The sequence below is a fragment of the Podarcis vaucheri genome, assembly GCF_965113315.1.
Source record: "Podarcis vaucheri genome assembly, chromosome: 12".
In the NCBI taxonomy this organism is placed as follows: domain Eukaryota; kingdom Metazoa; phylum Chordata; class Lepidosauria; order Squamata; family Lacertidae; genus Podarcis; species Podarcis vaucheri.
The window spans coordinates 25347880-25371754 of record NC_138750.1 but is presented as its reverse complement, the minus strand read 5'-3'; the positions used below and the strand labels follow the sequence as shown (position 1 = coordinate 25371754).

Sequence of the window (23875 nt, the reverse complement as noted above, 5' to 3'; positions counted from 1 at the left end):
GATTTATATGCAACTGAAGAAAACACAACTTAAGTAAAGATATACTTTTGTTCACATACTAAATAACATATATGTTAAATACAGAAGGTAATATACATTATTTCCTTAACATACCGTACCGGCCCAATCAGAAAATATTTTGAGAAAGTTGTCTTAAGAATACCTAGAGACTACTCAGAGTTTCATATGCTATCAAAGGCTTACTTGACTAACTATCGTATTGAAGAGAATGCACGTAACATTTTTTTCTTTCAAGTTAATTCCATCCAAGCCCAGGTTAGGACATGTCAGCACCATGCATATACTTGGCACAAATAGAGACCTTCCTTGCATTATCCATTAAGCACTAACACTTAGACCTGTTAAAAATTTCCTGTGAGTATTCATTTGGAGATTATTTCACAAATTCCAATGCAAGATTAATCTATTTCCAACTAGTTAACAATGAAGAAGCTAAATATTTCATTTATTCATATTATCTCAAAGTAATTTTCCACATTTATGCCAGTCAGTTAGGATCACTGAGCATCATGTAAACAAGTAAAGAGAATTACTTTCATTTCAAGCTTCAAGCAAATGCATACAATGAAAAATGTTACAAGAGTATCCAATTCAAGGCAGTGCTAGATAGTAATAAAATTGCATGCATATGTTAAGGAGTAAAACCTTTAAAAAGTCAAATTTCCCAACTTGCCTTTTGACAGTTCCAAAACCCATGCATGAATCCAGAACAACTTTCTGCCCCAAGTCTGGTCAGTAAAGAAATTGAGGTTAACCTTTAATTTTTAATGTCACCTGCAGCCAGTGATTGCTTTTTCTAATGCAAGTGACAGATAAACAGAAAAACACTCCCAAGATGATACACAAAGCACCACACACCATAAGTGCATTTTTATTTTTATACCAACTCAATTTCTCAAATGGATAACCAATGTTCCTACTAATTTACATTAGGAATTGAGTGAGGCATGAAAATTGTTCTGATGCACAAGCACACTAATTCACTGTATAGGGTGTAGAATTCCTATTGCAATACAAAATAAATTTAAAACCGAAGAACTTCATCTCCCATTTACCAGTGGAATTATGAGTGCCTTCAGAAGTAGTAGACAACAATAATGATGAGAGGAGAAAACAGGACTTTTAAGTACCACTGCGTAAACCATTACTTGAAAGTCACCAAAAATTGTTTTTTTGTGAAAAAAAAATTCTGAAGGGCTCAAATCAATTTAGCTGGTGTTTAAAATAATCCATAATGGATTCATCAGCCATGTGGCGGACCAAAGTTGTGGACTTAACATGGCTAAACACAAAACTGCAAAGAGTTGTCCAAGGATAGACATGGTAGCATTCCCAAGCAATACTTTTGCTGATAGAATTAGAATAAGGTGAAAGATCTCTCAAGGATGAAGGGCAGCTTTGGGACATCCCATTCCTAAAGTGCCCTCCTATATTGGATGGTACTGTATTGTTATACAGTTCCATACAACTTTTTATTCTGTGCAATGATAGAAAGGAAGATTGGTGCTGCTGTGGTCCATTTTTGTGCATTATGCAACCAATGGATGCTCCAGGGTACAGATTTTTTATCCAGAAATTTGAGTTATCCAGAGCTCAGCTAAGTCTCCTGTTCTATATGTACTTTATGGTGAGTACCTGTTTGCTGTTGCCCGTCTCAGTGACTTATATTCTTTTCTCTTTTTTGCAAGCCTCTGGTGTGAAAAGCTGTGAGGTCAAAACATCTCTGACTCATATACGAGTGTAACTGAGATAGATAGATAGATGATAGAGATAGATGATAGATAGATAGATTTTTCTTTCTCCATCAAATATAATATTGATGTGGGGTTGTTGGGGTTTTTTTTGGGGGGTGCAGGAAGGCTATATGCCAGAGTCCCTTCTAATTCCTGGATCCAACAAGCATTCAATTGCTGGAATAGGCAGGCAAGTTTCTTAGCAATGGCCTCAGTATGGATCATTAAGGTAACAAAATGGATTGGTGCCAGACAGAAAATGGGTGGGCCCCCCTCCCTCAACTGTCTGTTAGAAAGACAAAACTCATTGAAGTGTGTTAGCTAGAAGCTGAAAGCAGGTTACGCTGCTGAGAGACAGAGGCATGCCTGCTGGAATCTTAAGGCCTGCTGGAATTTAAGGCTGTGGCCACTGGGAGAAGCAAGACCTTCTTGGGGTGTTAACGCTGTGAGTCTATCCATTGTAGACTCGGGTTGTACATATGTGTAAATAAACTAAATATCATAAAGACACCACAGTGCCTCTACTGTGCCTCATTTCCAAAAGGAAACATGAACCCTGTGTAAGTGCCTGAAACCCCTGGAATCTCACACCGCTCAGAGATTAGGATGGCGTGGAACAATAGAACAGCACAGAGTGTGAGAAAAACGATTGTGTCTAATAAATCTGACATGGGAGAAAGCACAGCAAGCTTTGTAAAACAAAAATCAGAAACAGGACAAATTAACATATGTGGCAGTTCTAAAGCAATTCAAGATTCGTGGGCTCAATTTTTTCATGAACTTGGTTCTGTGTTCAATAAACCTGTGAAGCCTGATGTTAAGATGGCTGTGCTTTGAAGATGGAACACTTTGCACTCAGCACTGGAGCTTGTTGAAGCTTTTTTCCATAACCAAACCACTTGGAAGAGAATTCCATAAGGAGTAGCCACTACTGAAAAGGCCCTCTTTCACATACTCCCCTAAGGAATTGACTGGGGCAGAACCAGCTATGTACCCATCCATATTTACGTTTTGCTGATTTCTGTACTAGTGTACAATGTGAGAATTCTGATCTCACTTATCCTGTTGAGAAATCTAATTGCTTTATGACTTCACACTTTCGTCCAGCTATCATAAGAAGGATGGAAGGAAGAGCTATATTTTTCGTACTGAAGTTATATGTAAACACAGTACCTGCCGGAACTTCAGCTTTTGAACAGTCTATTATTTATATGACAGAATGAAGATCTAAAAACATGAAATAAACCCTTAAATTATTCACTTACTCTTTTTTGAAAGAAAAGATGTCAATCTAACACTAAGAGACTTCAAGAATATTTCTAAAGGTTTCAAGAAAATTGCCTTATTTATCAAAACTTTATTCCCTACATCAGTTCATTAAATACTGTTGCTGAGCGTGAAGGTCAAACAGTGTCAACCAATTATTGTTGTGGAAAAATAGTACTCAAAACAAACAATGTAGACACAAAATTATTTTAATAGGCTGGCTGAGTACTATTTATCCAAAATATATTTCAACCATAAAAGAATATTTTAAGGATTTTTAGAAACAATCACTTATAAGGCTATTTTATCAAAGCAGCATTAAATATGACTTTTATTTGTCTGTTTAAATGCCAAGGTAACTATCAACTATACCCATGCCTGAATACTCAGCTGTAACCTCTTTTGTTTAGTTTTTTCTGAAAATAGGTAACAAATATTAAATGATTCAAAATATACTAATTTTAAAAGTGTTTTAATACATTTTCATCTTTCAAATAAGCACTATATTAATGATAGCTTGTATTATAATTAAATATATACATTTAAAGAGATACATAAAACAGATGCGTGTTTGACAAACCTGCATTTTTTTCTAATATAAACAATATTAGAGTTTTCTGTTCTCCTACTGCCTTACAGAATGTTGAATACATAAAATATATTAATGCAACAAGGGCTTCAACGGTAACAACAGTGAAGCAGTGATTAAACTTCACATCACTAATTGGTCTAGTGAAGGCATACCTAGTCATATTCTGGGATTATTCCAGTATTCTCAGAAATAGAATAACTATTGGATCTGTTTGGATTTGGATTCAAAATCAGGTGACATATGAATAACACCATATGCCTTAGAATATACAATCTTACATGTATGTAAACCTAATGAAATAATAACTTATGAAATACTGACAAAGTATAGGATCATTTATGGCATGTTGTATTTCCCCTCTTAATTCTCCAGTAACATCTTCTTACTTCTTCCCTAGTATCCATACACAATGGAAATTGGTTCTCAATAATAAAAGGACGCCTGATTTTTGTGCATTTTGTTTAGCACGATGTCAGAATTGGGCCTTTAGTGTGGTGGCAGCTGCCCTTTGGGTCTCCCTGCTATGGCATATGAGACAGGCATTTTATTGTCTTTTTTGCGCATGTTAAAAATTATCTCTTTCAACAAGCATTCTAGTATCCTTCTCTTAACTGGTATCTGTTTTGGAGTTGAACTGGTTTTATGTATGTGCTTTAAGCTGATATTATATTTATAACTGTTTTTCAAATTTCTTTATATATGTATCGCTTTTACATATGCTATTATACTGTAAATCGCTTTAGGGTGCCTCATAGGAAGCAATTTATAAAAGAAATAAATAAGTGAATAGTTATTTGACTGAAAAAGGATCACTGGTATCTATCCAAGAATGGCTAAAGATACCTTTTTTTCCTGTAAAAGAAAAATTCACTGTTTTACATAGATCACTAAACCCCAATGGATAGATTTATCCTATAGCAAGAGATATATAGGTGGGTACAAATAAAAGGAACAGGCTAGAGGCGTGTAGAGTAAACTTTTTATAATTATAGCTGGGAACACAATTTGTTAAAGGAAGTGTACTGTACAATTAAATCTGAAATTTTAGCAAGATGCCCTGAGGCTGTCTCGCAGCTGTCAGGAACTGGTAACACTCATGTTCTTCTTATGAGGCAGCTACAATAGCACTTCAAGACACCTTTCCTGTAGTCAACTTGACTTTGAATGAGAGGAAATAGGCGGGGGGGGGGGGGTAGAATAGGTGAGACTTGTCTCTCTCCTTCCATTCACATAAGGCCTCCATAGGATTCAATCCAGGCTTTCTCAGCATCTCTTCCATACAATCCTTCTTATCAGTTCTGAAATAAACTATAGAGGAACTTCCCTAGGTTACTCAAGCTGGAAAGATTACTCAAGCAGTAATCAGAGAGCAGGTCTCCTTAGTAAGAACACCCTAGCTTTGCAATGTCCTCCTAGAAACCTATGAGGCATAGGTATCAGTGAAATGATTTTATTTGTCCATGTCTTACTACTTCTGTTATAGTGTATTATTGCTGCTTTTGTTGGGTTGAATCCGGACTTAGTAATGACTGTAAGCATGTCAAACTTAATTCTCATTGATTTCAATAGGTATACTCCAAGCACGAATAAGTTTGGATCCAAACCAGTTTTTACTTTTGTAATGGGATTGCTGCTTCTACTGGTCTTCTGTCGCTGATGGAAAAGAAGCAGCAACATACTCCCCCTGCTCTAAAACAGGATTTGAGCAGATTCCCTTTAATGAAATAAGATACTTGTGGACTTTTGTGCTCTGTGCCTAGCAAATACATTTACAGTGATAAAATAACATTATTCTCAAAAGTTCGTTTGGACAGTTACTTCTTTTGCTACAAATCACTCCACCAACATATACACTGAAAACAAGCAGTTAACTCTAGAGGAAAGCAACAAAATGTACTATGCACGCAGTGTAGTAATAGACAGAGAGAATTCTACTAGCATATGACATCCACTATGCCATTATCATAATAAATGGGGAAAGTAGGTCCGATTCTGTCAACAGTAAGGTATGAAAGAAAGCAGCTTCATCAGAATGACAAATATGTCATTCCTAAACAAAAACAGGTCATGCTGACTTTCAAAATCTACAAGTTAACATTTTCCCTTCCATTTAGTTGTCCCTTTCCCTTAAAAAAAATGAAAAAGATAAACACATATATTTTAACTAAAAAGATTCTTAGGCTACACTCCAATGCTCACTTACCTGAGAGTAACTTAATGAAACTTATTTCTGATCAGACATGCATAGGATTGTACTGTTAATTTAGCCCTTGATTATTCTTTAAGATTGACAATTTTCAATGGTCCATGTGAAAATAAACTTTGCTTTCTTCAATTCTATCAAAATTCTTACAACGCAAATACTAAGAAATTTTAAATGCTTATAGAAACCTATAGCATACCAGGCATACAGTTTAAAATTGCTTTAACTGACATGTATACTTAATCTCATGGGAATGTCATTATACATCTGGTAGCATGCATGAACTGCCAATTAATTTTATCATATTAAAGATACCATAAAGGTACAATGCTCACTGAATGTTTAAGCTTTTATAAAACATTTCCAGTGTAAAGCATTTTCTTCATGTTTTTGTATTCATCAGTTAGCTTCTGCTCTGATGTAAAGTGGACCAAGAGACTGAAGATACAAACTATTTGGCACAGAAGAGAGCTATTATTGGTGCTCAGGAGGGCCCAACAGGAAGACATACTTGGAAATTGGGGTACCACAAGTGAAAGGTGTGGTTCTTTTTCATTGAGAACATACGACTTCTGACCCATTCAGGGCACAGTTTATTTTTTTGCTCCTATCAGCTATTTAATGATGCTTTTTACAGCTTCTTTCTTAACTAAATTGTTTGTAATGTTTTTATTCTATTTTTATTAACACAGATTAAGATAAATGCAAGATGTTTCTTTCTTTCCCTTTCTATAGTCCCAGGTCTTTAGCATAAAACACATAAAGGAATTCAAATAGATGAACTGACTCATTTTCCTAAGGAAAGAGTTGCTAAGCTTTTGGGAGAGCCAAGTCCAAAGCACCACTCATTTGCTTTTTCCCTACCCAGAGCTCTGGCCAATAGTTTTGGTCATACTGTCCCTCTCCCACTCAAATTGGACAGGTTCCTTTTGAGGTTGAATTCAAATCACTTTCCCACTGGCCAGCTGCATCCCATAGCTCCCCACATAGTGCCTGAGCTTCCTGCCCCCTCTCTGCTTCTATGTCAACACACAGCCCTTTGCTGCCCACCAATATCAGCAATCTAGCCAATCTAGAAACCACACACGGGGCAATGCAGTGCCAGCTCCCACACCTTGCTGAAGTTCACTGGAAGGTGCAAAACAATTTTTGAGCTTCATATTTCTAGTATCATACATGTAAAAACCACCCCTACAGACTACAAGAAGTTAAAAGAAGAGTGACTAGTGGGGTGCCACAGGGTTCTGTCTTGGGCCCGGTCTTATTCAACATCTTTATCAACGACTTGGATGATGGACTCAAGGGCATCCTGATCAAATTTGCAGATGACACCAAACTGGGAGGGGTGGCTAACACCCCAGAGGACAGGATCACACTTCAAAACGACCTTGACAGATTAGAGAACTGGGCAAAAACAAACAAGATGAATTTTAACAGGGAGAAATGTAAAGTATTGCACTTAGGCAAAAAAAAATGAGAGGCACAAATACAAGATGGGGGACACCTGGCTTGAGAGCAGTACATGTGAAAAGGATCTAGGAGTCTTGGTTGACCACAAACTTGACATGAGCCAACAGTGTGACGCGGCAGCTAAAAAAGCCAATGCAATTCTGGGCTGCATCAATAGGAGTATAGCATCTAGATCAAGGGAAGTAATAGTGCCACTGTATTCTGCTCTGGTCAGACCTCACCTGGAGTACTGTGTCCAGTTCTGGGCACCACAATTCAAGAAGGACACTGACAAACTGGAACGTGTCCAGAGGAGGGCAACCAAAATGGTCAAAGGCCTGGAAATGATGCCTTATGAGGAACAGCTAAGGGAGCTGGGCATGTTTAGCCTGGAGAAGAGGAGGTTAAGGGGTGATATGATAGCCATGTTCAAATATATAAAAGGATGTCATATAGAGGAGGGAGAAAGTTTGTTTTCTGCTGCTCCAGAGAAGCGGACACGGAGCAATGGATCCAAACTACAAGAAAGAAGATTCCACCTAAACATTAGGAAGAACTTCCTGATAGTAAGAGCTGTTCGACAGTGGAATTTGCTGCCAAGGAGTGTGGTGGAGTCTCCTTCTTTGGAGGTCTTTAAGCAGAGGCTTGACAACCATATGTCAGGAGTGCTCTGATGGTGTTTCCTGCTTGGCAGGGGGTTGGACTCGATGGCCCTTGTGGTCTCTTCCAACTCTATGATTCTATGATTCTATGAAAAGGGCATCCGCCCACCAAAAATGTGTATATATGGCCTCTTTGGAGCTCAACTTTTCATGTATAACATAACCGAGTCCTCAAATTCAAAAGGGAGGGTCATCAAGAAACCAGAAAATCAAGAAAAATTTACAATCCCACTTTAAAGCATACAAAAGTTAAAATTATGTTATTTATTTGTGACAGCAAACAGGTTTCTGTAACAGAACTGTGACGAAACTGTCTTCTCACATAAGTTTGTGCATTTTCACTACTGGCTCTCCTTCAAAAATTACTGTCAGAGGGCTTGTAGCCCCCATTGTCTTATGATATTAAGTATTTTTGCCGCTTGATCAATTTAATTGCTTGGTGGTTTTCACAGACTACTATATTTCTGATGGATTTGTTATGAAACACTCTGGTTTTATTTGAATCAAATGTTCATACAAGTGTTTTAGAGAACTCTTATTACACAGTACTCCAAATGCCTTCGAGTAAGTTTACTTACCAACTTCCACCTCCTGAACAGCTTTCCTAGCGTAAGAAGAAAGATAAAAGTTGGAGGAGAAAGGGAAAAAATGGGCTATGTTTTGAAAATCTTGGGGAAAAAATCTTTTTCTGGAGGAAAGCTGTTCTGGTGCCCCTCATCCTCAGAACATCTTCCATATGAATATGTATGACATGTTAAGTGTGACAATGTACAGATTGTACAGGGATAGGCAATCTATAGTTTCCTTCTCTGGAAGAGAAGAGGAGCAAGGTAAGGTACTCCCATAAAGTGTCAGTGAAGAAAGCAAACAGGTTGTGAGCAAAGGATGTATAAAGAAAAGAAAACAAGTCGCTTAGGAAAGAAATTGTGGAAGATGCAGGTATCAGGGGAACCTGGGTTATGATCAGCACTGGGAGGAGAAATGAGGGAAATGAAATAAGAGAAGATGATTATGGAAAGTAGAGGCAAAGAGAAGGTGAGATCAGGACACTCACCTAGCCACTCAGTCCATTTTCAGGACAAGGTTAAGATGAACACTCACTATTTGACCAGCTCTCACTAGAAAACACTTGAAAGTACTTCTTCCAACTTAATGAATTCCATTCAAACAAAAAAAAGCAGAGCAAAGCACATGACACAAATGTGAATAAGCAGCCCTAGTTACAGTTCAGCTGCTGCCTTGTTTCTATCTTTCTCCATTTAAAGAATACTTTAACAGTAAGGTACTTTATGTATTTTTAACTGATATCAGATAAATAAAACTTTTATCTGAGGTTTTACTTAATGTACTGTAAAGAAGCTGTTGACAATACGTTTATCAGTAAAGGAATTTCAACCTTGCCCTGAGGGTGGCTTAATTTGGTGAAAATTTAGAATAATGCCATACACATTTCCCCAACAGATGCTAGGAGACTCTTAAAAGATACCCAGCTCAATCAGAAGTTATATTAAAGTTCCATCTGGAAATGTGTTTTTCTGTAGCTTCCACTACAATTACCCACGTCACTAATGTCAGGTGTTAAGCGTCATACAACATACTAGCCTTAGAGATTGAGTAGCATAGCTCCTATGGGCTAGTCATATACTCACACATTAAGTGTTGTTTTTAAATCGTGGGTGGGGAACCTTTTTTCCAGCCACATTGCCTGATGGGCAACCTTCCATGCTCACAAGCCAGAGGTGGTCAGGACCAGAGAGAGAGAGCATTGGATATAGCTCTTATCTTTGCTCAGTATGTTATATTTTAGTTGTCCGCAAGTTATGAGATTTCCAAAAACCACACCTATCTATCCAGACATGGTAGTGACATTCACAGCTCAGTGACACATTCCAGCTACACAAAAGCACCTGAGGTGGGCAGAGTCCACACTCCCCACCATTTTAGAGCATCAGTAACAATACTTGGGCGGCTGCTGCTGCTACAAGTAGTGACATCTTTATTAAGTACCACTTGGGTCCAAGATACCTTAAGAACCAATTGAGCCCTTATATTCCAACTCAGTAACTAAGATCATCCAGAGGAGCACTGCCACTTGTCCCTTGTTTTGCAGAGGCTCAACTGCTGGGCACTTAGTGGAACAATCTTCCAGTCGAGATTCAGCAGGCGTCCTTGCTTTTGACTTTCAGACATCTATTGAAGCCCTTTCTATGCTGATAGGCCTTTGCAGCTGTTTAATTAGCCAGTCACTTTAATGATTATTTGTTTTCTGTTTTTAATGGTGTTCTCTTTTATTGTTGTATACCGCCCTGATATTTTATGATATGGCAGTATAGAAATGCTTCTATTAAAAAATAAATAGTCTAGAGTGATGACTGGATATAAACAAAGTGAATCACATCTATAATCAAAATAACAAGCATTCTTCTTTCTTCTTGTGAGGCACCACAGGCCTCCAAATCTGCTCCACAGCATGTGCCTGTTTTGTTTCCCTATATGTCACTTGGGAGGAACTGCATGTATTACAGCCAAGACAGAAGCTGTGGCTGGGGAGTAAAGCAATGGTTCTCGTGATTCAGAACCAGGTAACTCCACTCTAAACAAGGATAACACTTAGATTCAACTCCCAGGACTGTTTTTGTTTTCTGTGTTTCACACACTGGTCCTACAAAACAATACTCTGTGTGACACAAATTATGACATGTTGATTTTCACAGTATCTGGAGAAGCTGCCATGCTCAAGATATCATACAAAAAGTATGGGAGCTTCATATGCAATATATCAGATGGCACCCAAACATTTTTCCCCCACAGAGCTAGTCAAGTGGGGGCAAGTATCATCTCTCTCATTTCATCTATTTCCAACTAAAGGTTCGCTGAATGGCAGTTAGTGATATGAAGGAAGTTCAGAAGAACAGCATCACCAGCACAGTACGCATTTGGAGTAGAAGACAGGTCTGCAACTATCCACTGACTTGTAGGAAACTATGCTTTGCATGAGGCAAAAAATTTAATCCATAGTGGTTTAGTGCAAGTAACCTAGATTGCGGTTATCAAGAAAATACATGGTCTTAAATAGATGTTCCTGAATTAGCCCACTCCTGAGTGGAACTACAGAAAACTATTGATTAGCATCTAGCAGCTTCCTGAATTCTATAGTGCCTCGTCCATATACCACACATGCTCTAAAAAGACATATTCAAAAATAAAGGCAGAGAGGACGAACAGCAATTCTTCCTTTAACCTGTAGAAAGTTTAGATAAACTTGCCTTTGATAATCGACTGAACAAGCTGCACTGCCAGCATCAAGGGATGGTGTAGGGATATCTAGCAGGTGCTGCAGTTTATCACAAAACCGTCTAAAATAATTGGAAGTGACAACCAGCACTACCACAAATGATTTATTAGTCTTTCACTCAGCTTTTCAGCTTCCTCGGGGCCAGAATAAATAATTTACCAACTCTGTATCTTCCAATCATTAATTCTTCCCTGTGCTTCCAAACTACATTTAACTCTGCTGGGTTCAGTGGAATTAAAAAACACAATATGAAGACACTCCCCCCCACAAACCATTCCCAAGTATAGTATTATCCAGCTGCATCTAAATGTAAAAACGTCATTTGAAACAAATTCATTGTTAGGAAAGCAGTCGGAATATCTGGGTACTAAATAGCAAAGACTGTCAGAGAATCTGTAGAATTAAAAAAAAAAGTTGAGGAACTGAAATGGAAGGGCAGTAGGGATAGGGAAACTATTTGTAAATGACTAAGCTGTTGTTATATCTCAGGAGCAAGCTGATTAGCAACCTCACCTCCAATCCATGAGCATAAAGCTAGTATTAAAGACTAGAAAACTTCATTTTATATGCATGCAAACAGATACCCTCCGTCAAACGGCATCAGCTTTTAATGTAAATATTCATTTAAATAACTTATGTGCTTCAGTCAAAAAGGGTTCCAACCACAATCAATAGTCTCTGTCCTCTGACTCACAATCCAAAAAGACATGACAAAGATTGGGATGGAAAAGGAAATAAACTCAGGTACAATTTCTTCTAATGATTAGCTCGGCTGAAAAAGTTCCAGAAGAGAAGGAACCAAAAGTTGCTGGTCTCTTAACTGTGTCAGTGGAGAGTCCTCCATCCCCTCTCTTTCCTTCTCCACTGCAGTGTAACATAATGGCTGCAGCCAGCTGCCAACTGATGCAGGAAGGAGCCTGGTTTCACAGCAGAACCAGCAGCCCTGGTTCTGCACAGTTCTTCTTCCTTCTTGTAATACAACCTGATATAGCAGGTGCTGCCAAGTTGACAAAGCAGTGAAATGGACTAAAAGTGCACAACATGGAGTAATCATTTTTCCTCCGACTAACTCCAACACATTTATGATTAATTGCACCACGGTTTCTAAAAATGACCTCTGTATTTGAAGGAAAAGGAACAAACAGAATATTCTACCAAGCAGCACCCCAGCTTAGAAGACAATCCTGTACTATGCACATTGCATGATTCAATTTAGAACATGAGGTACCATATTCCCATTATGTAGCGAAAAACACACAGAAGACTAAATCACACCCTAAATCCATTTTTGATGTAAGCTGGTTGTGTGTCTCATTAAATCAGCATCTATGATTAAAACAGAAATCATTTTTGGTACATAATGTATTGCATTGTTAAAGCAGCATCTGTTTATAGCATAGGATAACATATTTTTCAGATACAGAGGAAAAAGCAGGCAAGGATAATAAAGACACAATCCAGACTTTGATTATATAAAACTATTTTTTTCTGCTAAATGTACTAAAGGGGTTAATAACATTAATGTGCTAATATTTTGCATTCTTATGAGAAGCTTCAAGCTGTTGGAAATATTCTGAAGAATTTCATGGTACTAACAGCTTTCTTTTAAGTCCTATGGGACTGAGACAACTCAAACTTTAAGTGCTTAGAAGAAAAGCTCTGTAAAGCTATGAAGGCTAATCAATAGGGCTTTCACCAAATGATAATATAGTCTGAAATGAAATAAATTATCCATAACAAAAATGCCTCCCCCTTTTCTTCTCATTAATATCAATACAGCAGGAAAAAAATAACACTACATACATTCCCCCAAACCCCTACAATGTAGAAATCACTACTCTTCTTTGGCAATCACTCGTAGCCGAGTAAGATTGTCTTCCATGAAAACGGTCTTAATAACGAGTCCAAAAGTGACTGTGGGTGCCCATTCTGGATCCACGCATCCTCCCACAGTGGGGACATCATTCTAAGACTGAAGATATTTTGGAAGCGGTAATCCTATGTGGCTTTGGGATGCTTTGTCACTCAGGGTAAAATAGGAATGGGAAGGAAACTTCTATGGAATATGGGGTCTCATGTATTCAACTGGTATCCCTGTTAACCAAGTCCATGGGAAGGCTTTAATGAATAACCAAAAGCTCAATCCTAACCAGGTCTACTCACAAGTAAATCCTATTGAATTCAATAGGACTTACTACCTAATAAGTGAAGTTAAGATTGCAGCCTAAATATTTTAAAAGCCAGTTTGCAACATTCCAATACATCCCAGAAGAAACATAACCCAAGACAGGCAATACAAATTAGTGATACCGTATTGGTCCGAATATAAGCTGCACCCGAATATAAGCAGCACCTTTAAAATTCAAAGGGGGAAAAGAAAAAAAGACAAGACCCGAATATAAGCAGCTCCTTTAAAATTCCGCAGGCACTCACACCTGTTCCCTTTTACCGTATGTCTGTTTTAGCAGTAATATCATAAAAGCCAATTTTTGTAAGGTTACGAATTTAAGCTACACTTTAACTTTTCACGGTCAGAATTTGGAAAAAAAATTGAAGCTTATATTCAGGCCAATACAGTAGATGGATTTATCTAGTTCCATTTCACTCACGGAATAGCAGTGGCCCATTTTCTGCTCTGTCTTCTGGTTTTGAGAATTTCTATAACTAATTTCAGAATTTTTATGTATTTATTTTATATCTTGCCTCTTCTAAAAGGAGCTCAGGGCATTGTCCACAGCTCCATGCCACATTTCATTCTCACATCAAATCTCTGAGGTAAGAGCACTCCTTTTAGGAAGAAAGCTATTCTGCAAAATTGCTTTGCTGGTTCCACTTTTTAACTTGGGTCACCATCCACACCATTTAAAGCACTCTTATGCCACTTTTACAGACAGTGAACCTAACCATTTCAATTGTGATGTTAATTTAAAGGCAGTACAGTGGTACCTCGGGTTAAGAACTTAATTTGTTCCGGAGGTCCGTTCTTAACCTGAAACTGTTCGTAACCTGAGATACCACTTTAGCTAATGAGGCCTCCCACTGCTGCCGCCATACAATTTCTGTTCTCATCCTGAAGCAAAGTTCTTAACCCAAGGTACTATTTATGGGTTAGCGGAATCTGTAACCTGAAGCGCCTGTAACCTGAAGCATCTGTAACCCAAGTTACCACTGTATGTGAACTGAAGAAGCACCTCTAGTGATTATTTCCAGACATTACACATCCGCAATATAAGCCAAGATCGATCAGGATTGCTGATGACATGCCATTTTTTTGCTGTCCTATGGGAAACTACTTACTTTTACTTGCTGCCGTTTGGAACAAAATCTGTGGTCAATGCCCACCTCCCCTGCAAAAAAACCAAACAAACATGCATGAAAGTTCAGTAAGATATTTTGGAATCCTCATGTCAGCAAGTATCCTCTAAAGATAGTCATGTCAGATGGTATCAAATTTTTTTTGCATAGCCAATGAAGCACATTATCAATGAATGACTCAACTCCCTAAATTTTTCAATGATGTGACAGATGCTCATGATTTGATCATATGTGCTTGTCCTTCTTTGAAATGGTCAGGATGTGGTGGGATTTCTGCTATCATTTTCTTCACACAATATTAGAGTCATCATAAAATTGGTAGTGACATATGAAGTATGAGAGACCTTAGCTCTTCTTGTCGGGCACCACAACTAATACTGCAAATATAACAGATTTAGTAGATAAGCAAATTCCCAAAAGGTCTCTTAGAAACGTAACAAATACATAAATCTAAAACAAACTGTACAAAGTGCAAGCAATTCTTCATGATTAAATGTTGTTCTCAACCTTCACTGATCTCCTTAATACAGTGTGAACCTCACTAATTCATACTACCTAAAATTAATTTTTATTACTTTAGCTTTCTAAATATTAATGTCCATTTGTACTATAGGTGGATAACATTGCTGACTCACAGATTCAGTGCCAAAGAAAAAAAACTAACAGGAGATGCTACACTGGGTGGCTGGATTCAGTTTGGAAACAAAGTACAGTCATACCTCTTGTTACGTTTGCTTCAGGTTGCACAATTTCAGGTTGCGTCCCGCGGCAACCCAGAAGTACCAGAAAGGGTTACTTCCAGGTTTTGCCGCTCACGTATGCGCAGACATGCAAAATGACATCACGTGCATGCGCAGAAGTGGCAAATCGCAACCTGTGCATGCACAGACGTGGGTTGTGTTCTGCTCATGTTGCAAACGGGGCTCCAGAATGGATCCTGTTCACAACCAGAGGTACCACTGTATGGCCAAGAGTAACCCAATAAGGAAATAAAAAAATTCCTTCCAGTAGCACCTTAAAGACCAACTAAGTTAGTTCTTGGTATGAGCTTTCGTGTGCAAGCACACTTCTTCAGATACCACGAAAGCTCATACCAAGAACTAACTTAGTTGGTCTTTAAGGTGCTACTGGAAGGAATTTTTTTATTTTGACTATGGCAGACCAACACGGCTACCTATCTGTAACTGGAACCAATAAGGAAATATACGTGAATTTTCTGAAACATGACCAATCTAATAATTCATGAGAAAGAAACAGAGGGGGAGGTGAAAGAACAATAAAAATATACAAATATTAAAAATAGAATGATTATAATAATCTTGTATACATTATCTAGACTGCTGGGTTTTCTTAACATTTTCACATGCGCATAAAACCTCAGATTTCAGTATCAAATATTGTTCATGTAATCAAGACTACACACAGAATGTAGTACAAGTACAGCCATACCTCGTGTTGTGTTCTGCACTTTCAGCTTATGAACGAAACAAACCCGGAGGTGTTTACTTCCGGGTTCGCCACCCGCGCATGCACAGAAGCGATCTACACACTTTGCACATGAGCAGAAGTAATCTGCTCGATTGCACAGCACACATGCGCAGAAGAGGCGCTCTAGTTGCGGACTTTTCAGAGTGCAAACGGCACCCCGAAACAGATTAAGTCTGCAACTAGAGGTACCACTGTATTGCTACTGCTTTCAAAAGAGTTTATCACGCTATCATATCATCAACCAACCTAGACTGCCAGGACTATGTCCTTAAGATGACAAATCTTATGCTCATTGTTTCTTCTTAACTTGACATGCTTCCTCAACATTCTCCTCCTGAGACTTTCAATCAAGAACGAATGTTTACTGTTATTTACTTCTTCCGCTTTTTAAACGAGGGACAGATCTTAAGTTTGGTACAAGCCATTAACAGGAGGATTTCCACTATCGCCCCTTTTCAAACACCTCATCCATTCTCTTTGTCATTCCACAGAATATGTGCAATGTTTGCCACCAACCCTCAAAACATTCCATAAAATTTAACTCAGGAGTAGTAGGTACTGCATTAGTGTCACCCGTTTTAATTCTAACATGCAAAAGGCACCTTTCAATTCTTAATGCAGAATTGCTGCAATGACTGTCAGCTCAAAGGCTTGTTGACTGACAAACAATGCTGTCTGGTGACTTTTCTTGTAAATGAGCAAAACCATCTATTTTAACTTTCATTCTACAAATCCTATGCCCCACGTATTCAGCAATACTGTATTCATATTGTTTCTCCGGCATATCCTCCAGCATTATGTATTTTAATATACACGTGAAATTTTAGTTTGAAAGGAAACTGGGGACAACTACCGTGCCAAAGACAACTGGCTCATTAGGAAAATAAAGACAAATTTCAGTATAGCAAGAAGAAACGCTGTCTGGTGCCAAGCATACTTTCTTATCCACAAAGCAGATGAGGAAGATTCAGGAGGCCGCTAAATTCCACATTAGCCAACCTTCGGCTGCAGATATGCAGTTCTAACTATTAACAGAATCAGAAGGAACTAGACCAAGGAACTCATTAGACCTTAGCATCCTCTGATGCTTCAAACTGTGCAGACCCAAGCCTTCTGCAATGACATTATTACACTACTTTGGCACTATTGGTCTATAACACGGACAGTGCCTTACAATGTCGTTTTTTCCTATACTGCTTTTCTTGCTTTTTGAAACTGTAGTTTACATTATTCTTCATTTGTGGTTTCCCTCTGCCCTTTGCTGCATTATTTCCTGGTTCCTGTTCAATCTTCATGGCTGCTACTTCAAGGTTTCTGCTACTAAATTTCCATCTTCCTCCTTCTCTGGCTATCCCTGTGTGCTCCCCAAGATCCTATCAGGTCTACTACTTGCTGAATCTTTCCCATTCTTCATTACAATTATGTTGCTTCTCATTTCTGTTTGCTTCACTGGCCCACTCTATCCTCTTGGATTCTACCTAAGCTTCTGTTGCATTGGATCCAAACGTTCCCTTTGCTCCATTGGAGGAAGACTCCCTTCCTTAGAAAAAAAGAACCTCTGGATTTGACCCATTAAGCTTAACAGAATTCAAAATACAGCAGACACGCATAGACAAGAGAGCCTGCAAATTTAGGTGCATTGTTCATAAGAATTAAGGTTTGTTAAGAGGAAATCCTCATGAAAGGAAGAGATGTAAAAGGTTATTCATTTATTATCTATATAAAACATTTATATACTGCCTTTCAGCCAAAAAGTTTGACCGAGTGACTTATGCAAGGCCACTATCCAACAAGTCAGTCCTTGCATTTCCAAGCCTATCTTATTTACAAGCCTCACCAATGTTCAATGGACGGTTGTGTCAGAAAGAAGTACAACTTCATGAGCATCTCCCTTTAGCTGGGGACTATGAGTACAAAGTCCTGCCAATTAGAACACTGTTGCTGTATTCTTTGTGCTTACATATTATGTTGTTGGTATCCACCTGTCTCAATAGACAATGGAGTGTGCCTCCGGGGGTGAAGTCAAACTGCTGAGTTAGCAGCATCAGAGTGAACTCTGTGGGATGCAAGCCTGGGCATTGTGTCTGGAGGTCCTGGGCTGACTAAATGGCAAGACACCCTTCTTGACCTTGCTGATGCGGTCCACAGGAAAGCAAAGCAGTACATTTGGCATGTGCTTGGATGCAGGAGATGCCAAAAGGAGGCATACAAGGCAGCATCCAACAGTCTTAGGGCTTCCACTCTGGATTTGTGTAAGGTTTACTCCTAAGCCTTTTTTTCTCCCAAAGATTTTCCCCAAAGTGGCGGAGGTTCAGGATAAGAGTTCTCTTTCTCCATGGACTACCTTCCCAGGTTGATGGGCTCCATCTGCCCCTTTTATATATAGGTTGTCTGCAATTGATAGTATTTGTAGGTTTCATACAACAAACAACAACAACAACAATTTTTTGTTAATAAGTTGGATGTTTTATGCAGGCAGTCTCTTAGTCTAATGTTTTACTGTGCATTTTATTAAACTATCCTGTCTGGGTCAGGGTTTCAATGAAATGGTGTATGGCTAAATGCAATAAAAGTGAACTTGACAAGACATTGTTATGTTCAAGAGGTCCAGGTTACAGAAAGCTATGCACACAACTCATGATTAATTGTCACTTTTTTGTTTTCCTGTTTTCATTCTGGCACATAATTAGCTGAAATGTATCTAACAACCAAAGCCTTATGCCAGCAGAGGTTATACTGGACATATGCCCTGGAAGAGGAAACCATATCTCAAAGTGCCCATTTGCTGACACTTCCAGCTTCAAAGAGCCCTGACCTGGGTAATACTAGAAAATGGAAACAGCCACTATTACCTCCAAAATCAGTAATAACCATCAGCTTAGACTGCCACTACAAGTTTTTAAGAAAGAAAAGTATATGGAATATTGCCATGCTTACAACACTACTTGCCCTACCCTTGCAGTAAGGAAGTACACATAATTAAACAATTAGCATATCTAGAAACTTTTTTGAAGATAGGTCATGCCTAATATTATGCCACATTAACCATTCATTAATGCTTTTCACTTTTCATGGTAATGATCAATAACCAAAATAATACAGTGGAAGTGTGAATGTATTAATTCAAACTCATTAGCAAATAGTTTGCATGAGTATAAAGAAGGTCAATACACCAAAGGCTAAATTGAGTCTGCCCTAATTTGAAACAAAAGTATCTAATTTTCACCTCCTTCCCCAAATTCAAGCATCAAGCTATATCAAAGAGCATCACTTATGATATAGCTGTTCAAAATTAAAAATAAAAGCACTGGATAGAGGATGAAATTTCAGATTCTGACGCTGGATGACACAGATGCTATAGAGGGAAAATGATGGCAACAAGACGATAAAATCCAGAGCATGGGGAAAATGTTCAGGGTGGTAGGTGGCAGGCAATCAAATCCATCAAGCTGTTTTAAAAGGATCCCTCAGGATCCAGATTCTAAGCCTTATTTAGGCTTATTTGCATCTTACCCCAACTAATGTGTGGAGCATTTACACATAGTAACTGAGGACTGTGCAGTAGTTTACAATGCAACTACCAGATGAAAGTCTACCGCAGCCTCAGGAGTTGTTGTGACACAAAATGAACCTGGGTGCAGCTGTGTTTTATGCAGAGCCACAAACCTGCAGGTTACAGAATCTATCTGAAGTACCCTCAGGCCCTGTGCTTACTCCAACCACTAAGATGGAATAAGATGCAGTTGACCCAAGAGTATAAGAAAAAGCTTCCTATTCAGCTTTGCCAAAACAATATGGTGCTCCTCAGCTTTGTATTTTTTAGTCTGACTCCTGGCTCCCTCTTTGGTCCTCCCTCCTGGTTTGTCCGTCAGTCCTCTCTTACTCTTCAGTTCTGACTTATAGATATATGAGGCTGCTTTGTCTTAAGACCAACCTATGACTTAGCCCCTGACACACAGAAAGCCCACCATCATAATTATTTTGTCATTTTCATCTATTAAAAATATATAAATACAAGACAAGCAAGGAATTGAAAATCAGACATGGCAAAATAATATTTTAAAAAACTATAGATGCATGCAGATGTTTTCTGTAGTTAATGCAGTTAGCAAACAGTATCATTTAGGTCCCTGAACTGTCAAGTACAGCAGTTTGCAAAATTATAGTTTACATTTAAACTACAGGAAAGGAAATACACATGTAATTATTACATGGAGAGACCTACTATTGTCCAGTAGGTGGTTTCAGTTCTTTTCTCCAAAGAACTGCTACATGATATGAAACTCATTGAACTTCTCTCCACCCCAGTAGCTACAGTCCAAAGGTTCTGCACAAGTTATTTTGATCCACCTTAGAAACATATACAAACAGTGGAGTACTATATTTGTTTTAATTACAAAATAGCACTGAACTGATTATATCAGTCCCTGTACTGCAGTGCAAAATGTTGGTTAAACTTGGGAGAGTTTAATTACAATATGACTTTAAAGGGGCGGGGGGAGGAAATTAGCAAGGTTGCTGGTTTTTTTTGTTTTTTAAAGAAGCCCTGTTGTGCAAACCTATGTATACAGGGTGATTCATAATGAAGTATGCAGTTTCCATTTATAGTGAATGGAATTTATTATTATGAATCACCCTGTATATACATAGGCATATACAAGTGTATTTTTTTTCAAGGCTGGAATTAAGATGTGTTTGAATAATATTGTAGAAAATCATTATTGGATTTTTTTTTAACCTGTAGCATCCAAGGTTGACATGCCATTAAAACACAGTAAGTAAAAATAGCACTATCTTTCCTAAAAATTATACAGCACAAGATGTAACCAGCTATTCTCACAAATTGGTGGGTAAATGAATGGGGTGTGACAGAACTCTTAATGTGACCTTTGGCTGTGCTTTCACTTCTCACTAGCTGTTCTCAGGACGAGTGCATAAGCTGTCTTATATTACCCCTGGAACTATCATAATATGTTATTCAGGAAGCATTTAATACTAGTACAGGTGAGTGACAGAGCATACTTGCAATATTTAATATCAATGCTTTACAGGACTTTTTCAATAACCTTTTTATATTGTGAAAAAAATACAAATGAAAAGGTTAAGATAAATAAAAAACTTCCAAAAAGGTGTATATTACTGGGGATGCACTTCGGCATAAACTACAAAATACAACACATTCTACTGTTATATGCTGCGATGTATCTGACCTTTGTAAGTATGTGGTGTTTTTTTAAAAAAAGCAAAACTGAAAGACTAATGTAAAAAGCAACCAAGGTGTGCATAAAGGTGTTACGAACAAGGTTTACAAAACTTCAGCAATCAAAAAGAAAGAAACCTCCCCCAACTTGTCATTGCCTAATGCTGTTCATCTAATACAGGAGAGAGAAAAGCCATTGATACACACTCTATACAAGTTTTTTATCCATGTATATAAATCAAAGGAAACAGCTTCCTTTAAGGCAAGCATATGAAGATACTAAAGCAAGATACCAATTAAATATTCATACATTCAATATTTCAAAATAAGGAATTTGGATATACACATGCATAATTTAAGTTCTATAGTGAAACATATCTACAGAGGCCATTTCTACTGTACTGCAACAGCATCCCAACTTGAAATGTACAATGCATCCTTTCCCATGCCCTGTTAAACTTTAAATTCTATAGTAATTCATCTCAAGCACTAAACACAGAATAAAGGCCATGTTGTGCACACAGCACATTTATCAGAACTACAGCTTTGCCCTCATCATTTTACTACTCATTGCATGAAGGAGATACTACATTCCCCTACAAAAAAAGAGAGGCTGGGAAGGCTGTATTAAAATAAGCAGACTTACTGAATTTTAAAGTGAATTAAAAGTTTAGAGTTAACTGTAAAACATTTACAGCAGCTGAAGTCACAGAGGTGATTTATAGAGACATGCGCACAAGACCAAACTATTTATTCATATTTAAGGTAAGAGCCGTTTTGCATCCTTGTCCAGTAACCCACACACAGGTAACATCTGCAGAATGATTTACTTAGAACACATCTCCATCCTACTCGTCACTGGCTTTTCCCTGCCATTTATCTCCGCTTTACTGTCCAATCAATTCAGGACACTTTAAACACCAGTAGACATCGATCTTCCCTGGGCCCAAAAACATGTCAGTTTTCTGAGCATTCTTTCTGTATGAACTTTTCTTCCATTATTTACACAATATTTTATGTGCTCCACCCCCGGAAAGATGGTGCTTTCTCATGAAGCCCCCTCTTCCTTCTAGGATCTCGCTCCGAGTAGACTTTCTGCAGAGTTGAAGGAGCAGCAAACAATGTAATCTAGCAACTGTTAGTAATAGCCTGCTGGGTGTTTATGCATTTATCATTGCTGTGGCGTACCAGGAGGGGGCTCCATATGCAAAATGCCCCAGGGAGGCAAAGCAGGGTGCTGAGACTGTGTAGACACCACCTGGACTCACTATGTGAACAAAGGGCATCTGCATCCTACCCTCTCTGTATGCAGAGGCCAAATTGTGCATAGAAATTAGTGTAATGCAGGAAGCAGAGCATCTTAGAAATAGAAAGAAAAGTATTAAGGGATATTAGAGATGGAAGGAGAGACTGGTGGAGCTAGAACTGTCTACATTAGGTGTGATTCCACAGTAAACATTAGATGACATTAGGAATGACACTTTGTAGGGCAGGTTAGTGTTTGTAGTGAAACTTACTGAGCAAGACCTCCAAGTTTGACTGAGCTCAGAAAATCTTTCACCTATTCTCTTAGCAGCAAGTGCATGTTCTGAAAGCAATCATGAAGCTTCAACAAATTACTGAATGACAGTGCAACAATTGTCTGTAAAATGGGTTGAATCAAGAGAATCTTTCCTGCAACAGAGAATGTGTCTCTATATCCAACACATATAGAAAGTGTACAGGAAAGTACACTAGTTGTGTAAACTATGGAAAAGAAGAATGTGTTCACTTTTGCACCAAAGGTTAAATATTTATCTTTATATAGCTATGGAACAGCAAAAGCAAGATTGTGAACAGGTAAGTAAGTACGCAGTCACAAGTTACAAAATGCCATGTAAAATGTGTACCTACAAGGAGAAGTACTTCATATGCAGAAAATATATCTATCTATTGGCCTTGCAATGAATATAAACTTGCCTCAAAGCTAATACTTTAATTTTCAAGAAGCAAGTAAGGGGATAAAAAAAAAAACCTAGTCAGTAACAATGCAGCGTCGAAAAGCAATAAAATCAAAATTAAGTTATAAATAATTTAAAGCTTGTCATGAAGATGTATTAATAATTCATCAGATAAATAATTTACTAAATAATCAAATAAATAAATAATGAAATACATAAATAAATCAGCAAATAAATAATTCTGCAAAATAACCTAAACAATAAGTCACTAAAACAAATGACAGCCCTACAAAACTATAATGATTTTCTAAATTCTGATAGTTTTAAATAAACAAATGTATATAAAGTAGATCAATCTTTGTTAGATAAAAATATATTTTTTCACTGATACTGGTGAATTCCTGATTACACTGCAAAGGCTACACTTTAAATTTCATAAGAATGGAGCTATCTTCGTAAATTAACAAAACTGCTACTATATATCTTGTCCCTTACATTCCATGCGCTCCCTTTGTACAACTAATTTTTCATCAAATATATATGGACAGGCACTTTATAATATTTTTAATTCACATTCTTTTCAATGCAGTACTTACAATACTGCTACAGCCCTCCTTCGCAGATTTCTTACTATCTTCTTCAAACCTTCAGAAGTTTTGCTGCAGGGAAAAACAAGTGGAATAACCTTAATTATTACAGATGGTATCTCAT

General features: G+C 37.9%; 1 protein-coding gene across 10 annotated transcripts in view; it reads right to left on the bottom strand.

Annotated features, from left to right (window-relative positions):
* TBC1D5 (TBC1 domain family member 5) overlaps positions 1–23875 on the bottom strand; it is a 246171-nt gene that overhangs the window by 210754 nt on the left and 11542 nt on the right. For 9 of the 10 annotated variants that reach the window (XM_082193334.1, XM_082193336.1, XM_082193335.1 and 6 more), the window contains exon 2: positions 23761–23823. The exons of the other annotated variant lie outside the window; for it this stretch is intronic. The gene's annotated coding sequence lies outside the window, so the exon portion shown is untranslated. The remainder of the gene's footprint in view (positions 1–23760; positions 23824–23875) is intronic. 10 annotated transcript variants of the gene reach the window in all.